General features: G+C 38.0%; 1 long non-coding RNA gene across 1 annotated transcript; it reads left to right on the forward strand.

The window, feature by feature from the left end:
* The first annotated feature begins 2,530 nt into the window (after positions 1 to 2,530).
* LOC114818228 lies at positions 2,531 to 4,334 on the forward strand. Its single transcript, XR_003766072.2, has 2 exons — positions 2,531 to 2,633; positions 4,234 to 4,334. It is a non-coding gene; the product is annotated as an uncharacterized LOC114818228 (long non-coding RNA).
* Positions 4,335 to 6,738: the final 2,404 nt, after the last annotated feature.

The raw sequence follows: 6,738 nt of genomic DNA on the forward strand, positions 1-6,738 counted from the left end.
ATATTCAAAGAATTAATGGGACAAAGTAGGTCATAGGCCTTGTTGGCCTGTTGATTCTGGAGACCCTCAGCTGCCTACAACAAATATGCGTGAAACCAGAGGAACTGGAGATAATTTTCTCCGATCTAGCTAGCTCAACCTGGCTCTCATATTGACAAGATGACCTCTTGAGGTCTTTTCCAGTCTGGGAGAACCTACTAGAAATGGGAGGCTGCTCTTCCTCCATAGTGATATTAGTTTATATTGGAAAGCCATAGATACACTTTCTGTCAAAGGGAGATAATTGGTTGCACTTTGAATATGTGCATTGACCAGTTTTGTGAAGACTCACAATTCAGAGTATTTTTCTTTGATTCTTTAGCTCCATGGGTATGTCAGCATTTTTGCATTCTACCAGGTCTCAACATCTACTCTTACATGATCCCAAGAACCATGGGGGTCAGTAGTATTTGTGCAGCTCCTACAATGTGCGGGGTACTGTGCTAAGTGCTTGGAAGAGTGCAACAGATGGAAGATTTAATTCCTGATCAAAAGGAACCTACAGTCTAGGGGTAGTAACCAAAATGATCAAAATAAAAAAAATACTTTGCCTCTGCCTGCTATGTGGTCTTGGGCAATTCACTTAACTTCTCCATATCTCTGTATCTTAATCTGTAAAATGGGGGTTTAATATTTTATTGTCTTCCCCTCTTTTTTTTCCCTGATTCTTTCTCCCTTCTGCATCATCTATGCACTTGAATCGTACCCTCTGAGCAATTGGTATTCACCCCTCCCTCAGCTCCAGAGCATTTATGTATATATCCATAAATCATTTCTATTAATGTGTAACTCCCCTTCTGGACTGTAAACTCACTGTGAGCAAGGCACGTGCCTGCCGACTCTGTTATATTGTGCTTAATACAGTGCTCGGCACAAAGTAAGTGCTCAATAAATACCATTTTTTTTTTTAACACGCTCCCCTCTTTAGACTGTAAGGGCCATGCAGGACAAGGACTGTATCTACTCTGAATGTCTTGCATCTACCACAGTAGTCTGCATGCAGTCAGCATCCATTAAGTACCTGACTCATTGATTTTAGAGTCTGCATTGTAGAATACTGGCAGTAGAATTACTCTCATTCAAATTTAGAATTCTCCAAATTCTTTGCCATGGTAGAATCTTGTCATAAGTCAATATGAATTTCTCAGCCAAAGTCTTCAGGGATCTTTTCACCTGAGGAAATGACAATTTTATCATCTCATGTATTATTGTAACCTGACTTTTTTTTGCCCCCTACGCTATGGGAAATAGGGCTTGATTTCTAATAGCATTTACAAGGTCCGTTGTGACTCCAAAAGTTGGCAATTAGGTTTTGAAGTCTAAATTGTATTATGATGATGATGAATCAGGTGGTATTTAAAACTAATAGGTCAGAAGAAGGGTATTTTTTGTAATAGGATGCAATTTGCTTCATTCATTTTCTTATTGGTTTGTTTTTTTTACATATGTGTTTGGAAGGGAACAAAGAAAGTAAACCATTGCATTTATTTTGGGCTCCTAATCAGTTCTGTTGCAATCACCCACCAAAAGACAAATGGGAAAGTTGTCTAATATATGCAGACTGTACTTTCTCTCCTATATTAATTAGCTGAGACCCATTGATATTTGTTCCTGCTTTACTGATGAAGAGAAAATACTTTGAGGTAATTCTGTTGTACTCCGCACATAGTGAGCACTCAATAAATACCACTGATAGGACAAATCACTGTAAATTGTTGAAGAAAAATGAATTTGCCTCATACTTGTGAAACTATTGAATTGCTTAGGCAAAAAGCAATGGTTAATGTTGTCAATGATTATATGAACCTGATAGTTAATATCCTAGGTGGGTAATGATACCCCTCTGACAGGAGTGGAGCACAAAGGGAAGCTAACAACCACTGAACCAGAGCTCCACCCCCACTAGAATTCTGAGAGCTACCAGAGAAAGGCAGCTGCCAGAACCAGCTCCTCCCATTTAGAACCATCACCACCTGGAGGAAAAGAGGGTGATAATTGGGGTATTTGTTGAGCATTTCCTACATACTAAGCACTGTTCTAGACACCGTCCCTGTCTCACAGGGGCTCACAGATTAAGAGAAAGGAAGAACTAGTGATTTCGCCAACTTATTTTTTTCTTTGTTATTGTTGTTGTTTTTGGATGGGAAATTAGGAAAGGCTGTCAACATTGATAAAACCTAGGGACAGACGCTAAAGAAGACCTGAAGTCTCTAATCTGGAGGTCATTACAAGGAAATAATAATAATGATAATTTTAAGAGCTTACTATGTACCGGGCACTTTTCTAATTGCTGGGATGGATGCAAACAAATGAGGTTGGACACAGTCCCTGTCCCACATGAGACTCAGAATCTTGATCCCCATTTTACAGAAGAGGTAATGGAGGCACAGAGAAGTGAAGTGACTTGTCCAAGGTCACACAGGAGACATATTGGAGGAGCCAGGTTCAGATCCTTCTGACTCCCAGGCCCATGCTCTATCCACCAGGCCATGCTGCTTCTCTCAAGAAAAGACAAGAAGCCAGAGTTGCAGCATCCCCAGTTTCTGGATCTTCATGGGAGAATTCACTGCCCCAACCAGCCTCCCCTGAATGAGGTAATGACTCCCTCATGGGACAGGGACTATTAATTTGAATGTGTATTTGCCCCAGTGCTTTGTTCTGGCCTGCCTCTATTTTTAAGCCTGTATCTTGGTATCCCGATGTTTACAATGCCTCTGTTTATCAACCATCCCTCTTTGATCATAACCTCATAAAATTATAAGGATTGATGATCCAAGTTGTAGTTTCTGATCTAGAAAAATGTGTGATTCTGTAGACACAAGTGAGTACATAGCACACTTTGAGCCAGGGAGACTCTGGATCTGAGGTTGGAGGAGTAAGAATACAAAATCATGGCCTGGGAGTCAGAAGGACTTGGGTTCTAATCCCCACTCTGCCACTTGTTTGCTGTGTGATTTTGGCCAAGTCACTTCACATCTCTGTGCCGCAGTTACATTATCTGTAAAATGGGAAGTAAGACTGTGGGACCCATGTTGGGCATGGACTGTGTCCAACCTGTTTAGCTTGTATCTACCTTAACTCATAGCAAGAGCTTTACAAATACCTTAAGAAAAAATCACAGTCTGGCAAGTGTGATAAAAGTACACATGTCTACACTTATTCCACCACAGCCTGATCCATGCTGCGTTCTCTTCCTCTCTTTACTTTCCCTTCCATAGTGTGTCTCAAATGTATTTTAACCATGATTGAAAATCAATCAATCATTTATTAAGGGCTTACTGTTTTCAGATAATTGAACCAAGCATCTGGAACAGTACACTGTAACAGTTGGTAGACACATTCCCTGCCCACCATGAGTTTATAATCTAGAATCTTTTTGAATAACTACAGTTGGCTATTTCACTTAATTCTAATGACTTTGATTATTAAGCCAGTGATCATTCCCCAGTCAAGAGCATCATTTTGGGATTGGCCAATGGTATTTATTGAATGCTTACATTTAACTAAATACTTGAGAGAGCATAATACAAAAGAATTTGTGGACAAACTCTTTCCAAAGAGACCTTAGTTAGTTCTTTTTTTACCTCTTTCCCCCTCTCCTTCTCTCTTTTGCCCTTCCTCCCTCCCTCCCCCGCATCATCTGCCACCCTGCCCTATGTCTGCCTCTTTCACCTTCAGCCTCTGCAGGTATGTATAGGTAGGTGAATTAAAACTCAATATAGCTTTGACCTGTGATGAGGCATTGAAATATCAAGGATGACAATGACTAACAATGGCTAGATGATTATTTAAGTAAAGCTGGAGTTCAGGTAACATTTTATGTGGTGAATATTCTTAATTGGCTTCTAGAGAGTTCTCCAGTTGGGGTTATGGCAGCACAATTAATACAACCAGATCATCTTTTCAGGCATGGTTCAGCAAGTTGTCATTGTTAATTATGTTTTGTTCAATTATTTGCATGAAAACATAATCCTGCGTGCATTGTTATCATTGTCTGATCCTTTGAAATTCATTCCCATAAGCACTTCTGCTAGCAAATTCATAAATCCTGGAGTTATGTTAGATTTAAAAAATGTATAAGGTTTTAAAGGCTTTCTATTATCTTCTGATCAGTTCTTCAATTGCTAACTCTTCTGAGATTATTGATTTCCTTGATGGAAGGCATAATTTTTATCTCTCTTTAATTTTTCCTAGTCAGGAGTATAACAGCTGCAGTACACTAAGTATCAAGACCCAAGATGAAGTTAATCCTTGATTGGTTGTTTGTTTTAATAAAGTTCCATTCCAGCACTAAATTACTGGCCGGTCTGACCATTTCTAGGGGGCCATCTTTATTATGTAATTATTTTAAAACACCAACGACCTTATTTGTGAGCACTGTCTGCTATTTGAGAAGGAAATGCCAATGCCAGCACTTAATTATGGAAGCATTTTGTTCTCTTCAAAAAAATCCTGCCCAGCGAAGTTAATTTTGAGGATGGTACAGCAGCAACATAAGGAAAAATCACACAAGAAAATCGGTAACTTTTAACATTTTCTGGGAGCAAATATCGATGAAACTACACCAGTTACTTATGGATAGAGAGTAATGTTTCCACACTTAAAAAGCCTTATAGCAACATATAATTACAAACAAAATGTTTATTTTCTAATGGTGTTTGTTAAGCACATACTATATGCCAGTCACTATACTAAGCAGCGGGGTGGACACAGTCCGTGTCTCACATGGAGCTTGGAGTCTTAACTCCATTTTACAGATGAAGTAACTGAGGCATAGAGAAGTTAAATGCGATTGAATTGAATTAAATCACTTGCCCAAGGTCACATGACAGACGAGTGGAAAGAGACAGGATTACAACCCAGATCCTCTGACTCCCAGACCCGTGCTCTTGTCACTAGGCCATCCTGCTTCTCATAAGCACATAATTGTTACTAGGATTTATTCCTTATTAACCTGATGAAGAAAACACATTATCCTAGCAACAAAACAGAAAAACAGTTTCTTGATCATATTAGAAAGCTATAAATTTACATTTTCTCTTACACAATCTCAACAACTCCTTCACCTGAAGATAATATAGAAAATCATTAATGCATTTTTCAGTTCATCCAATTCTTTCCTTAAAAGAAATGTGATATCCCTTTCAACCAAGTATCTTGAAAGTTCCTTTACTGATTCCTTACTGTCAAAGCAGATAAAATAATCCTAACAGATAAGAGAGAATGATCAGCTTCATAGCTAAAGATGCTCCGCACAGTTGGATTTATTTTTTTAAACTGTGCCCACCAGAGATTCTAGGTGAGTTCTTAAAAAAAAAAATTAACACAATGAAAAATAGCCTACTGGGAAAGACCAAATGAGGCATATAATCTGGAGCTGGTCTATGAAAAGGACAATATTAAAGCAAAATTATAAAAAAGATAAAAAATACTCCTGAGGAAAGTAATTTGGAAGAAAGAGTAAAAAGATATAAACTTGTAGAGCCCTGGTGAGAACATAGAAATTATTTGAAGGTGGGGGGGTTATATGCAGGGAAAAATAACAGGATAAAATAAACAAAGCAAAAGCACCAACAGGATCTTGCTTGCAATTTTTGAAGCCTTTTGGCATTTCACCTATGCTTAATCCATTTAGACATGTATTCTATCAATTTATACTTGTTGTGGATTTCTACAGGAAGTGTCTTCTAAGGACTTCCTGACTCTGCTGTGAAGTTAGCAGTTTAAAACTTAGAGGTCATCTGCAACCCAATCAGAATATGAGTGAGCCAGTAAATGCTGCTATTAATAATCCCATTTAGCACTTACGACCAAATATATATATAGGACATGACAACAGTTGTTCATTTTCTATTTAGCTTTAAATGGCAGAGCTTTAGTTTAGCACAAGGAGCCTTTTTGCCAACTAGGATATGAAAGACAATGCTTTAAAAATTAAGTATTTACATTCATAAACACACAAAAATTGAATTCACAATATTTTAATAGTGCATATTTGCACTGCTATTCAATTTTATAATTACTGGCATCACTGTTTTTAATATATTAATATTAGTTTGGTCAACACTTTGTATCTTATATAATCTTTTATGTTATTTCCTTTGGGAAACATTCTTGCTTAAGATTGTTTTCATGGAAGCAATTAAATGCAGTAACTGGGTAATCTCCTGTTCTCAGTCAACTTCACTATGTTTCTTCTCACTGCCATCCTGTGACATCATTTCTTCTCTCTGTCTAGGAATTATTGAGGAACGTATGTGTGATTTGTCCTTGACATATCCAACTATTTGGAGATGCTCATCAGCATAGCATCCATCCCAAAAGGGGATTAAGCAAATCTTTCCAACTGAAATGGATACTGAGACCTAATGGTGCTGATCAGACAAGTTTAAAATACCCAAGTGGCATCAGTATCTGGTTTAAGGCTCACAATGATGTTAGAAGTTGGAAAATGAACTCCACTCTACAGAACTTTAAGTTGGTCTGGAACTTATGTATCGTTGAAGTGGTCTTCCTCATTTGGCCCAAGAATTGCAAGTCTTTTTGATGGAACTTCTGCGTCTTTTTTTAATAGATGCCTTCTTAATGGATGAGTGAGGAATCCAAATTCACTGAGAACTTCTGGTTATAGAGCTCTGATTAAGATCAGGTGGCCTCCTCCTGTTGACCAATAATAACAGTAACAGTATTAAGTGCTTA

The sequence above is a fragment of the Ornithorhynchus anatinus genome, chromosome 18, assembly GCF_004115215.2.
Source record: "Ornithorhynchus anatinus isolate Pmale09 chromosome 18, mOrnAna1.pri.v4, whole genome shotgun sequence".
NCBI classification, from domain to species: Eukaryota; Metazoa; Chordata; class Mammalia; order Monotremata; family Ornithorhynchidae; genus Ornithorhynchus; species Ornithorhynchus anatinus.